Below are 15,868 nucleotides of genomic sequence, written 5' to 3'. Positions count from 1 at the left end.
ACTAACATTACAAACAATAACAATAATCCTGTCAAACAAAAAAAGTCCATAATGACGTCCTGGTAATGAAGTCAAGATCATCCCCATATGGGCTGTGATCTGGCCGGAGGACGTTATCATAACGTCATCATGACGTCATTTGGCTTGCAGGGTAGCAGGGGTTTTCAAAGTGGGTGCCGTGACGGCAGTCCAGGGGTGCCACGAGATAATTTGATAATATTTGGAATGTATTTGTACACTTGTATCAAACACCTCCCCTCCATGACAGGCATCAAACAGGTTGTTGTCTTTGATGCTTTCATTGATTAGAGAGAACACTAACGAGCACTTGACGCTTTTATGGCCCCATCAATTACCTTAGTGCACAACCCCTTTGAAGTTCAAAAGGAGCAATTAAGAGCTCTGGCCAGCTCTCCCTGACAAAAAACGTCCCTCCAAGGCGATGAATGTCAACATAAACAGTGGAACAGAACCAAAATACAGCCAGAGGGACGAATCTTTCTGCAAGGAAACAACTCAGCACAACAATATAGTGGCTGATAGAGGGAAATGACCGCTATACATTCTCTCTCTATATATATAAAAAATAGTCTTACAGTTATCTAGTTTCCCTTTAAAGAGAAGAACATAGGAAGAGAAAGAAAAAAGAAACACAAAACTCTACGAGCTCACTTGGGGCGCCGCAGTGCCTTTTGGCAAGGCACACTGGAACACTGCCAACAGTGTCTCTGCACCCCTGGTTCTGTTTTACGTTAAAATGCACGGCGCGCACGTGCGCACGCACGCACGCACGCACGCACGCACGCACGCACGCACGCACGCACGCACGCACGCACGCACGCACACACACACACACACACACACACACACACACACACACACACACACACACACACACACACACACACACACACACACACACACACACACACACACACACACACACACACACACACACACACACACACACACACACACACAGATTGCGGTACGAGTTGTAATCTGTGTAAAACATATGAGCGAGCATTCAAACGTACAGAGACAACAACACATCATCTGAGAGCTGTGCAGATAAACAGCCTCTAAAAGAAGCCTCGGTTGAAAGGAAGAATGATTAGACCTGTGTGCTCTGGCACACACACACACACACACACACACACACACACACACACACACACACACACACACACACACACACACACACACACACACACACACACACACACACACACACACACACACACACACACACACACACACACACACACACACACAGGCTTGTATTGGTATACTTATGAGCACATCAACGTCTTAAAGGACAACACTGCACTAAATAATATCTAGGCTCATTTTCCAAAAAATATATATTGGTCCCAAATGATTGCCTGGCTCCAGCCAATAGACCCGCCCACTCTCTGAGTGGACTGCTTCTCTTGGTCTGGTGTTGCATAATGAACCTCTACCTGCTCCGGTCTGAGGCAAGCCCAGGCCAATGAGAGTCGGAGCCTCGGAGGAGGGGGTGGGTCTAACTTTTGAAAATCAACAGAAACAGTGGAGGGAGAGCTCAGCCAAAGCTCTTAATTGCTTCCTTTGAACTTCAAAGGGGGCACACCTCGTTAGCATCAAAGGCAACAACCTGTTTGATGCCTGTCATAGAGGGGAGGGGGAGGGGGAATGTTTTTGTGTACACAAAGTCAAACACAACCCCTCCCACCAGATCTCTTGTGATTGGGAATTTCAAATCTCTTGTCAATGGGACACTGTCAGACTCAAGCTCAGCGCAGAGTCTGAAATCAGGCAACCCAAATGACTGTCCATGGGGTATATTAGCTCAATGACTACCCTGAACTTCTTTTTATATTTTTACGTTTACTGCCATGATTTTCTTAACGTGGGTGCATGCATGTCCATCATGCACGATGGTGCACGCAAAGACTAATAACCTGGGCTTAGGCAGTGGGCATGACCTTTGGGCAAGTGGAACAGGACAAGTGTCTATGAGATGTTAGGCAGACCAATGAAGAAATCAGTCGGTTGGAAAGGGTGGGGAAAAAAAATGAGAGCCGACACCGACAGACGGCTGCTTAGCGCTGATGCCGGTTCGGTGGAGAGATTTTCCTTTAGACGTGTTTTTTCATTGAGATGCAGAGTTATAACCGTAATTGTAAAGCCGGATATACAAGCTGATCTACAGCAGATGTGCCATTTGAGACTGAGAACTTCACACGTCAAGCCGTCGGCAAGACACAGAACACTGTCAGCGAGAAAGGAAGGGCATTTGCAAAGGTGTTATGTAAATGCTATTCAGACTATGTTCTCTTTTTTTACAATGAAAAGTTTTGAAATGTGACTGTAGAGTAACAAAAGAGAAGAATTAGCGAGGCTAAACTTTTGACTGTTTAGTCAGGGGATATCTTAAAAAGTCCTGGAATAAATTCCTTACCAAAAGATTTCTTCATCAACGTGTTTGTAAAGGTGTCTAGAACAAATCCCACAAAGACTGAAATTCAGTTTCCCTAGGAGAATCTGTTACAGCTGCTGAAAGTTGGGGCCCCGTTAAATTAACTATACAGGAAAAAACACACCAAAGCATGTGAGGGGTCAAACTAGGGTTTTTCATGATTCTGAATCCATTGCAAGCATTTGTTTTGCACAAAAAACATTCCTTGGGGTAAAGGCGGCTCCCACAAAACTGTGAAAAGTGATGAATCATCACTAAACCATAGTTTTGTGGGGCCGTTTCTAGCCCAAGGAATATTTTTCGTGCAAAACAAATGCTTCAATGGATTCAAAATTATGAAAAAACCCTAGTTTGACCCCTCACATGCTACTTAAAGTATATTTATTTTGGTGTGTTTTATACTATATAGTTAATTTAATGGGGCCTCAACTTTCAGCAGCTGTCAAGGATTCTCCTATAGGGAAACTGAATTTCAGTCTTTGTGAGATGTGTTATTAGACACCTTTACAAACACATTGGTGAAGAAATATTTTGGAAAGGAATTTATTCCAGGATTTGACACTATTTCTGAAGATATCCTCTGACTTACTTGGGGAAACAAGTATTTGGAATAGTACATGAAAGCCAGAAGTTTTCAAATGGCACATCATGTACTAAGCTTTTTGAGCATAATGTTTATATCTGCTATTTTCGGGGGTTGCAACAACGGAGTGCAACTAAGTATAAATCATGAAAAACGTGGCCTCTAAAATGTCTGATCCTGTAAAACCTCATAAAGAACAACCTGAACATTTCCCTACAGATTGTAAATCAACGATGTCTGCTTCTCCAATTCTACTACATCGTCACTGTCAGCCAGAAACCTTGCATCTCCAAGTTTCAAACGTATACGTTTTTTTTTTTTTTGGAAAGCAAAGCCCTGCTTCATCACAGCACCGTCGCACAAGACTAGTGAAAACAGCAGATCTGTTGTGTGCTTGCAGATCGGCTATTTTCACTATCTTAAATTGTAAATACAAACAAAACGGACGGTTTTGGACATACAAGGTTTTCGCCCGACAACGGCGATGTAGTTGCGGCCCTCACAAATTAGGGATACAAGTACAGTATGTATGTGGACACACACACATGCGTGCACGTGCACACACACACACATGCGCGCACACCTCTCAAGGTGATGGATTTTGTATCAGTAAAAAAGAAAAAATGGCCCAGAGGCTCCAAGCTGGCAGAGCTCATATAAATCACCCCCCCTTCCCCCCTTCCCCCTCTCCCCCCACAGCCCTCGAACCAAACAAACAGAATAAAAGTCGTACAGCAATCCCATCTCTCTCTCTCTCTCTCTCTCTCTCTCTCTCTCTCTCTCTCTCTCTCTCTCTCTCTCTCTCTCTCTCTCTCTCTCTCTCTCTCTCTCTCTCTCTCTCTCTCTCTCTCTCTCACACACACACACACAGTACTATACTGGCGAAGACAGCAACAAACTTTAAACACATCCCGAAATAGAAAATAGCCGATCACAAGCAGCGCTGTCCGACCCTGGTGGGCTACTATACTGTTGATTGATTGATTGATTGATTGATTGATTGAATGATTGATTATTTTATCAGACAAAAATGGAGAAGAGTACAAGTATAGTTAATACAATTGAAATGTAGTACAGTACAAGTACAGTTAAACACCCTTAAAGGAACAGCTCAAATAAGACCTTTTACAGTTTTTTTTTACATTTAAAACCCTCTGTATTTAATCCATGGACCTGGGACCCAAGAGGTCCTTGATATGTGGCGGTGCACTTAAACGGGAGTCGAACCCGAGGCTTTGACTCGTCAGTTTAACAAACAGTCCGCCATGCCAACAGGGCTGGCGGGGGCTGTAAGTAATGAGATCACATCAGGCAAAACAGCACAGCTGATCTACAAGCTCAATTTCCTACCAATCTTGTGGGCTTGTAGATCTTCTTGTAGGACTTCTACTTGGAACAGAGTATTTCTGCATTGCAGTATTGATACTTTTAAAATATTTGAGTACTTTTTTCCACCACTGGCTTAACGACCACTGCCTTAACGACAAAGAAAGTACAGTACTCGAGTGAATGCTGCTCTTCAGTATTTACCGCTCTTTTCCTGAAAATGCCCTGCAAATGCCTTTCTAATCTTTATGTAGAATGGAGCGCATTTTTGCAGAAACCACTCCATTAGCTGATCTACAAGCTCAATGTTCTGCAAATCCCCTGAAAATCTATTGTCTTGCCAATGGCATGACGTGTGAAGATTTGATATGGCACTTATGTGCTCAGTTACTTTCCGATACTGTTTCCATGTGACCAGTGGTGGAAAATAAGTACTCAAATGATGGAATTCAAAATATACTTGAGTAAAACTATAAAAGTGTTGGCATCAAATAGTACTTAAAGCTATACTGTGTAAGTTGCTCAACTAGTGGTCAGAGCTGTATAGCAAACCAAGGTCGCGTCCGCGTCTTTCGGCCGTTTTTCGCCGCGGACCGGGCCTCTCGCCACCGCGTCCGCCTGCAGCTCGCCGAGATCTATCTTCAGAGGGGTCCCTGGTTCCTGTGCGTTCAGGCATTCCGGAGAAACTGACTCCTTCACCCGAGTATGTTGTTGTTATGTTGAGGCAAGCTACTTCCTGAGAAGTCAGCAAGATGCGCCTGTGATTGGCCGGTAGTGTACCATGTGTTTATGATCGGCGATATGATTGGTCAACGTATACACATGATGCAGATGACGTCATTTTGCTGCGAAATTCTCCCCCCTCACGGCTCATAGAAAACATATAAAGAGAAGGCTTTAGAAGCTGAAATTAACGGAGTGGGGGTTCTAAAACTTTAGCGATTTAACAGTTAGGACAATTTTAAGATTTGTTTTATAAAAAAAGTTACATGGTATAACTTTAAAGTACCAAGAGTAAAAGTACAAAATGTTTGACAATAGCAGATCTACAAGCTCACAACGCGCCGCATCGCCTAGGTATAAAATAGGGCTAAGGTGGTTCATGTTTTATAATATTATAATTCATATCTGCAAAGTAACTAGTAACTAAAGTTTTAAAATAAATGTAGTGGAGTAAAAGTACAACATTTGGATCCGACTCATCCGAGATTTAGTGGAGTAGAAGTAAAAGTATTGGAAATTGGAAATACTCAAGTAAACTACACATACTTCAAAAGTGTACTTAAGTACAGTACTTAAGTAGTTATTTTACACCACTGCATGTGACGGAATGCGTCAGAGAAACAACAAACACGTTGTCATCATAACCTTGACCCCCCCCCCCCCCACACACACACACACACACACACACACACACTCCCCCACTCCCCCCTCCCCCCCGGCTGGATGTTTTGTCGCTCGTTTCAACTATAAATCCGACTCAATTTGGGCTCGTTAGCGAGCGCAGCCAGCCGTGTAATTATCTCCCACCGCAGATTTTGACGACTCGTTAAAATTAAAGCCCGAATTAGAAAGAGGGGAGAGGGGAGGGGAGAGGGGAGGGGCTACGATGGCTCTGGATTATTATTTTTTTTTTCATCCAATGGTTCACTGCCAAGAATTACTAAAGTCCGTAATTGACGTCAGCCAAAAAGAAAAAAATAGGACAATGTCATGTCGCGTGCTCAGCCATTATAAAAACATTTTCTGGGGTGCGGTTACAAAGACAGTTCAAATGGACTCTATAGAGCAGTGGTTCTCAACCTGTGGGTCGGGACCCCATACAGTATATGGGCATTACCAAATATGCGCATTCCCAGATATGCCCTTGATATTGATGGCATCGGGACAGGGATCTCCATATATGGGCATAAAACGGACAAGGACGTAATTAATTTGAAGTGTGATCTGGGAATGCCTTTAATGGGCATGTTCTGACATCACATTTTCGACGATGTATGGCCATAAAAGGGACATCAAGCCAGAGCGTGATGTCAGCGTTCCCCTGAACAGTGACATCAGAGCATGATGTCAGAGCGACAAACCCATAGAACCATAGACTGACTGACAGACACAGACGGAGACAAGCTGCGACATTTCTCATGGTATACTGCGACCTTCAGTCGCAATGAGAGCTCATCCGCACTGCTGCGATGCGAGTGACATGATGCGAACGATGAAATCTCATTAAAATACATTTGTTTCAATGAGACCGTACTGACCTACCATATTTTTCCGAGCCTCTATTTGAGCGAAGTTTCGCGGCGATGTCCATAGAGGTAAATGGCCATGTCCCGTCCCCCGAAACACTTTGTACTATTTATTTATTTCATTGGTTCAGGATACGTCGCAACACAACGGCCGACGCTCCGTATGCGAAAGTTTTTTCGCGCCACATCGCCGTCGGAACGCTCGCTCGCGGGCTGTGAGGATGAGCTGTAGGGTCCCAGAGGCACTTGACTCACACGCGTCCTCAAACACGTGCATGCACGCATGCACGCACGCACGCACGCACGCACACACATGCAAGGTTCAAGGGCTTTGATAATGATGTCACTTTGTAGCCAGATAAAATAAATAAAAAATGTGTGATTGTTAGTCAAAGCATGCTGGGGCCTTGATTAGCACTGCAATCCTTGAGGAAATGCACACACGCACACCAGCGCGCAAGTGATGTTGAGTGTACGGAGCATCACCAGTTTGATCTCTCTCTATTTTCTTTTTTATATATGTAACTGAGGTGAATCAAACCTCCCCACCCGGGCTTTGAACCCGGGCCTCCCGTGTGAAAGTCCAATATCTCCTAATGGAACGGGGGAGATACTAGACTTTTGAGGCTTCAGGCTAGGGCTGCGACTCTCTCCGCCACAGGGTGCATCTATACTCCACTATACTCCACATGCACATACAGTAATTCTACTGTCCTGCTCCCCTACACACAAAGCAGCAGCCATATCGCAGCCAAACGCTGCTACACAAAGCCTCTTTTCGACTGCAGCTCCTCCAAGTACCTCCTCCAAGCGCAAAAGTTTTTTGCGAAAAGTTTTTTGCGAAAAGTTTTTTGCGAAAAGTTTTTTGCGAAAAGTTTTTTGCGAAAAGTTTTTTGCGAAAAGTTTATTGGGGGAATTTGAAGTGTTTCCATTAAAAGACTGGCGCAATAGCCAAAATGCTCAAAAACTGCTTTATGGAAACACCCCTATAGAAAGGTAGACATCTCCATTGGCTCTGGGGCATCAGGGAACCGTGGGAACCTGCGTCACTGAAACAGAAGTTGCTAGGCCAATCAGAGGCAGGTGGGGGCGGGATTTTCTTTTTTTCATTTTAAGCAGCCTGTAAGAACAGCTGAGCCTTCGCGACATGGGAAATGGATGGAAACATGCCAATAAACATGTTTCGGTCTATTAGACGTCCAATATACGTCTAAAGCAGGTCTAAAATATGTCTAATATAGTCTAGATTTGAAAGTTTTTTAGACATCTAATCAACGTCTAGACTTAGATTAGACATCTAAAAAACGTTCAACTGTCTAATATTTTAGACGTCTAATAGACGTGTATATATATAGACTATATGTCTATATGTCTAGCCGTTGAAATAATGTCTAATCAACGTCTAGTCTAAGCTTAGACGCCTAAAAAACGTTCAAATCTATACCTCTATTAGACCAATTTTAGCTAGACGTCTAATAGACGACTATTGCTCAGTGGGATGCCAATAAAGCTCTGATGAATTGAATTGATAAGTCCTGAAAAAGACGCCTAATTCCCTCAGTTTCTGCGGACAACTGGTCTCCAGTTGTTGCAAGTCTTTCCAATGAACTGGAGGCTTTTTATATCTATGGTAGAGAAAGTTGGCTATTTAAAAAATAAAAAGAGTTTTGGCATATTTTTGACAAACTTCTGACATGCTTCACGATTATAATGGTGAAGTATTTATATTTCTATAATTACACCAACAACTTTCTTTGTTCAAATGACTCAAGGGCATCCGGACATAATTGACATGCACACACATGCACATGCACATGATTGTGTGTGTGTGTGTGTGTGTGTGTGTGTGTGTGTGTGTGTGTGTGTCGTTAATGTCATTGATTGATGGTTATTAGTGTTGGTTAATTGTCATTGGAACCAGATTAAAGTCCTTAATAGGAGGCGACAGAACGACAATGCAAACGCAGCGTGTGTGCATTTGTGTGTGCGCGCGCGTGTTTGTGTGTGTGTGTGTGCGTCGGATCAATGGCTCATTAGCAGTCGCCTCCGTCTGTCATTGGTCTGTCATTAAGAGAGTGTGTATTTCAATCAAGACAAGATGACCCGATCAATGAGGGAGAGAGAGAGAGAGAGAGAGGGGGGGGGGGGGGGGGGGGGGGGGGTTACTGTGTGTTTTAGTAGCGATATATGGGAACCCACTCGGTTAAATTTTCGAAGATCTACAAGGCCATATCGTGGCACGAAGTGATGTGCCATGACCTTGTATGTCTGCTACTTTTGTCAAGCCAAATGAAACGATGGTTACACTGGTTATAAGGCATAACGTCTGGCTCAGCTGCCGTTATCGAGAAATACAAATGTGAGAATATATCAGCCAAATAGAATCCATTTTCTGTTTCTGCATAGTTTATTTTTCGCCTCAAATATTTTTTTTTAAACATTCATGAGAGCAACGTTTATTAAAAAAAAAAAAAAAAAAAAAAAACGCCATGATGAGCGAGCATCTCCAAAACACTTTCACTTCTGCCCGCCACAGGGCAGGGCTTCTCAAAGTGGGTGGCACCCTAGGGTGCAGGGGTGTCTCATAATTGACAGTGACGATATTTTAGTGATTACAGTATGTTGCGAGGAAAACGTTGAGATAATAGCCATTTTGGTTAGAACTGACTGAAAATAACTTTGTACTTCAAGTTTAAAATTATACTAAATATTATTTTTTAAGTGTCCAAATAAATTCCAAATATTACAGTATCAAATGATCTCGCGGCACCCCTGGACTGCCGTCGTGGCACCCCAGGGTGCCCCATCACCCACTTTGAAAACCCCTGGCCTAGAGTGCCGCATCAAGCCCTGACAGGCCTCAAAGCCCACATCTCCACAAGCCTCCTCCATGGCCTGAAGCAGTGGGACCTGGCTCTGAATTGCTCGCCTGACCCGAAAGTTTAGAGATTTGAATATTTGTGTGTTGTGGATTGATGCTTTGAGATTTTATGTGAGAAGTGTGTGCAAACCTGAAAATTTTGTGTTGTGTTTTGACAACAAGGTGATGTGAAATTGACATCAGAGTGTAAAGAAGGAAAGTCAGAGTCTAATATGATTAGGAAATCTAAAGTAGTAACAAATTGAGTCAAGCAATTGGGGACAGAAGTAAAGGTTGTGAAAATTGTGCCTAATTTTTGCTTTTTGTGTTTTAGCAATCGGAAAAAACTGTAACGACTTGTGATTTTTGCAAGTCGACTCGACTCAGTAAAAAGTTGAGTTGAAGTCGACTTTATGGTTTGATGACCTCATCACATCACACACGACCCCCCAGTTATTTTGGGTGGTCCCCAGATGATTAACTTATTGTGCAAAATTGTTTTCTCACTCAACTGTAAACAGAACAACATAAAGTTTAAGTGTATAATACCTCTAAAATGACAAATTAAACATTGTCCAAATTGTCCGGGGGCCACATTCACCATCCACCTTCACTTTATGCGGCCCGCAGGTTAATATTGGAGTACTGATGTATTATTGATTTCAGCTGTTACAATTCCAAACATGGAAAAAATTACCGGCTTTAATTACTTCAGTCTATATATTAGTAGCTAAATGACTAGTTTTAAAATGTTATTGTATTTTTTTTATGTCCAATGTATTTGTATTTGTTCATAAGAACATATACATGCATTTGAAATTTTAAAACAAAAGAAGAAGAAAAAAGGAACTTTTTGGGATTCCAATTCAAAAATAGCAAAAATAGCAGATCTACAAGCTAGATCGCCCTGCGACGCGTTTTGAGCTTGTAGATCGGCTATTTTTGCTATGTATATGCATCGTGGCCCTCTGGAGTGAGTGTGAAAATCTAGTGGCCTTCTCCATCATCAAAGTTGCCCACCCCTGCCCTAATGCATGGGTTCTTTCTTTTCCCATCCTACACCACGTTTCTTCTCCATCTAATATCTCCAAGCTCACAGCACGTGAGCTTGTAGGTCATACAGTTTAGGTTATATTCCATTCACACACACACACACACGCACGCACGCACGCACGCGTGTGTGTGTGTGTGTCTGCGTGTGTCTGCGTGTGCCTGTGCTTGGGTTCAAGCGATGACATGAGGTCACAGTCCGCCAGGTATGGAACAAAAGGCGGAGCCAATGGAGTGGAGAGAGAGAGAGAGAGAGAGAGAGAGAGAGAGGGTAGAAGCAGGATAGTTATAGGATCCACAGTGTCAGTGGTGATTGACACATCTATCCTCATTAGCATAATGACCATTTCGCTACGCTCTGTAGCCTCCCCCCCCCCCACGCGCGCACACGCACACACACACACACACACACACACACACACACACACACACACACACACACACACACACACACACACACACACTGAAGACCCTGTCTGTCTTTCATTGCTCTCCAATATGGCTGCTGTATTTTGCCTAGTTTGGTCAAGCCCCCAGAACCATGGAGCAGCCTTAGCCTGGTGGTCGGACCTGAGAGTGCAGTTAAACGCTACTGGGCGTGCATATGCTAATGCTACTGTGTACCCTAGTCTTGGCTTATATTTATAGGTCAATGCAGCTACATCTGTGCTGCATCTGCTTCAAAGGCCACTGAGCAACTTGCTTAAATGAATAGCTGGGGGCAGGGCCGTCCGCTCTCTATTTATATAATAGACTTTTGTCAAACTTCATGACACGTAGCGTCTACAACGTCTGCTGCATAGACGTTGCCTGGCGTTGCCAGCCTATATCACACACTTCATTTTGGGAAGAGAGTCTGGGATTTCAGGAAGAGTTTTCATTTCTGGGGTTTGCCCCAAACCACGTGCCCCAAGCCTACAGAAACCACGTGCCCCAAGCATACAACCCTGATTGGCCAACCCTTGAAGTTGGTTGAGGAAATAGAATCTCAATGGATCGGTGCCAGACCGTACTACAACACCACTACCGCCAGGGGGTGTTGTTGTGTTCGGTCTGGTTTATTAACCAGGCAAGCATAGACGCGTCACCATGGGAACAAAAGACTTCAGTGAAATATGGTGGGCGATGGCTGTTTGCTTTGCGATTTTGACGGCAATTGTGTCATAGCAGCTGTACTTCCGCCTAGCGGACCTTCCTGAAAACTGTACTTGCTTAAACTCCCTAATGGGGTAATGAGGGTATGCGCATGCATAATGTGAATGGCAAGTCAGTGTAACGTTGTTTAATGCAATCAGATAGGACTTTTCTGTCTGGATGTATGGAATGTCAATGCCAGAAAGTAGTTTTTTTGCCACTCAGGAGGCGTTCCTGCATAATTTCCGGGGATGATGATGATGTCACACGCATACCCTCTTGGAGCAACAGTGTTGCCCAGGGGCCCCCCAACATGGGCCAGTGCCCCCCGGTGTGAAAACCCCTCAACATCATGCTGATAAGAACCAGTACGCACCAAATGAACCCCACCGCTCATAGGATGCAATGGATAAGTGCTCACTGTACTCACGTGTAAAAATGCATCCCATCAAACTTTAAGATGCAGTTTTGATCCCAGTGTGGAGGAAAGATGCTTAGGACTTTTACTGTGATCTCTCACTCTTGAAATATGTAATACTTTTCTGTTGATTAAACAATAGTAGCGATTCAGTCTGTCAGTCTGTCCGTCACGTCACATTTTTGCCCTACTCATTATCTCCGCCATTGTTGCCCCATCCATGCCGAACTTTGCACACACACACTCCTTGGCTGCCAAACAACAACCTCCAGCCCTCATTTCTCACATGGCCCTCTTCTAGAGCTACCATCAGGCCGATTCTTGCAAAACACATTTTTGGACACTGCTCCTACAGATTTTGGCCTAAAACCACGCAACTTGGATGGCAAATTACAACCTCCGCCCCTGATTTCTCACATGCCCCTCTTCTAGCACCACCATCGATTTTTGCGAAACACATTTTTGAACACTGCTCCTACAGATTTGGCCCTAAAATCACACAAAGTGCTACACAGTATCTCTAAAGTCATGTCATCAACATGGATCTGTCCCATTTCCCATATTCCCTCCTGATTGCCTACCATTGCCTTCTAAAGTTTGTGTATGCGACCTGACGGTCGCTTATCTCCCGATTAGGGAGTCTAACTGGTAACAGTTGCCCTTGAAACCCCGCCTCCATTCGCTGACATCAGAACGGAGGGAGCGCTCCTCATCGTCCCTGCTATTACTCGCACAGCAGCCGCCCATCGAGGTTAATTTATGCTCCGTCCCGCGAAGGTGTCGGGTGCAGAGAACGGTCAAAAAGAGCAGACCTCACAACGGTACAAATACTAAATAATTGCTCTATTTGCAAATAGTCTTTGCAGAGCCCTGCGCAGTGTTTCCTGCGGATTGGAACAGCGGCACCCAAGGTGGGCCTGTCACAATCATCCCATCGTTGTCTACTCGCAATTATTCAACTGATTCTCCACCAGGATTCAGAGCAGTTTTTGCCAAAAATGCTGAATATTCTGCGTCGCTTGTTTGGGAGCATTTAAAAGATGCCCACGGGTGTGCTAGAATCGGAAAATAATCCTTGTCCAGACGCGACCACCCAGCGGTGTAGCCACGGGTGGGGTGAAAAATAACTAAAACATTCACAGCGTGGTCAGGGGAGGCCTTAGCTATGTTTCACCAGTTTCAATTGAAACAGGCCTCGGCCACCAGGGGGCCTCCAAGAGCTAGCCAGCAAGCCTTGTTCAACTTGCAACACACTTATAACACTTTTTAATAATCATATATCCTTGTTAATATAACACCATTTAGGTCAATGCTATAACATTATGTAGTGATATAATAATAATATATAAATAGCAGCCAGTCATTGACTATAGGTCAACTTCTGTGTGCGATTGTTGCGCGGCCCCTGAGCGTGGTGCGATGTGCGGTGCGATGTGCGGTGCGGTAATGCGCGGTGCGCGGCGCGGCGATGCGCGGCTATCTAGGAAGCAAAGAAAGACACCACAGTTTGATTTGATCATAGCTTAGTCAATTATGAAGTGATTTCTAAACTTGAAACGTCTCCAGAGGGTTGCTTGGGAAGTCCACTTCCCTGACAAATGACTGTATTATGTGTCCCTGTACATGTTCACTATTTTAAAATAGCTGATGTACAAGCTCATCTGTGCCCACCCACATTGTGCCATGGACTAGCCAGTTGGTAAATCCTGGGCTGGCCAGTGGCCACGCCGCTGCGACCACCAAGTGCTGCGCTACGAGCTTGTAGCACAAGTGCCTCAGCTCTGAGCACACAGCACAGTAAGCAATACAATGCAATGCTGGTTTTGCTCCACTGTGTTTTATCAAGTTCAGAATCAACACAGCCGTAGGTTGGGAAGCTTTATGGAGATGCTGATTTCCTTTTCCAGAAGCACTTGGCACCTGCCCACAGAGCCCAAACTACTAGAAACTGCTGCACTGACCATGGTATTTTACTGAGTTTAACTGACCAGCCAACTGTCCTGACCTGAACCCCACAGAGAATCTGTGTTGTGTTGTCAAGAGGAAGATGAGAGACACCAGACCAGACCCAACCACACAGATGAGCTGAAGGCCTCCATCAAAGCAAACCTGGCCTTCCATAAACACCTCAAGCATTTTATTTATTCATTTTATACTATAATCCAGGGACATGCCGAGAATGTTAGATAAAATAGCTGACCTCTAAGCTCTTGTTGGTGCTTTGATACCACACTGAATTAAGCATAATCAAGGGAATACTGGATATGTGGTGTAACGGCATGGATTTCTTTCAACATGAGACGCTGCGTTCAAGTTCATGAGAGTTTGGACAGGGCAATTTTCTTGAATGCTGCCTTCAGGTATGGCACGGAAAGAGGGCATTTGCATTTCTTTCACCACAGTAAAAACTGCATTCACGGTCTGGAGAGAGGGCACTTTTTACAGACAGATGAAAGGGCAGGGGCTCAAGCCCCCGTTGATGTCTATGTGTGCACGTGCCTGCTATAACTCCCGGTTAAAGAACCTGTCAGAGTCATCCATGGCATTCAGCTCTTTGTGCTTCTGGTGATACTGACTCTCTATGTCCGTGGCAAAAAAGGAATTCCGACAAAAGACCTCCGCCACTAGCCAACGCGGCGACGACCCCAGCAGAAAAAAACAAAAGGAAAGGTTGGTAGAGAGTGAAAAAAAGACTGTATCAAGTACATATATCATAAGTACCTTTTACCAATTCTAGAGGGTTTAAGTGGTAACAGATATGCAGCTCGGCAAATAAAAGGTGAATTGATCCCAGTGCATGACGGAGGACGATATCACAATATATTAAATCTCCACGATAAGATTATCGTGAGTGTTTTTTTATCACGATAAACGATAATATCGTATATCGTCCCATCCCAAGTCTCTGGATGTTTAAACTCTGTGATTCTGTCTCGTCCAGGCCGCGGTGCCTCCCGCCCAGGCCCTCGGCGGGAGCAGAGAGAGAGAGAGAGAGAGAGAGAGAGAGAGAGAGAGAGAGTGAGACAGAGAGAGAGACAGAGAGACAGAGAGAGGAGAGGAGAGGAGAGGAGAGGAGAGGAGGAGAAGGTGAGACGTGAGGACAGAGTCAATCGATTCCTTCTCAAAGTCTCCATCCCTTATTAACACACCATGATGGGCTGGGGTGCACGGGGGCCACACACACACACACACACACACACACACACACACACACACACACACACACACACACACACACACACACACACACACACACACACACACACACACACACACACACACACACACACACAGGGAGAGAGCCGCAGGGCACCGACATATCGACCCCACATCGACCCGACCGGGCCAATGGGCCGAGGGGTGCGAGGACCGCAGCGAGATAGAGCGGCGGGGCGACCGAGGAGAGAGAGAGAGGGGAGGGGGGGATCTCAGCTCACCTGCTGCAGGGCACACGTACACACACACACACAGACTGAGACAAAGAGACAGCCATGCATAATACACAGCACACACACAAAGAATGAGAGTTAGGCAAGAATAATTACGTGTGTGTGTGTGTGTGTGTGTGTGTGTGTGTGTGTGTGTGTGTGTGTGTGTGTGTGTGTGTGTGTGTGTGTGCGTGCGTGCGTGCGTGCGTGCGTGCGTGCGTGCGTGCGTGCGTGCGTGCGTGCGTGCGTGCGTGCGTGCGTGCGTGCGTGCGTGCGTGCGTGCGTGCGTGCGTGCGTGCGCTGCGCGCGCGTGCGTGCGTGCGTGCGTGTGTGTGTGCGTGTCTGGTCTGGAAGGCAGC

This window comes from Nannobrachium achirus (genome assembly GCF_963921795.1).
Source record: "Nannobrachium achirus genome assembly, chromosome: 16".
NCBI classification, from domain to species: domain Eukaryota; kingdom Metazoa; phylum Chordata; class Actinopteri; order Myctophiformes; family Myctophidae; genus Nannobrachium; species Nannobrachium achirus.
Note: the sequence above shows the minus strand (reverse complement) of the source record.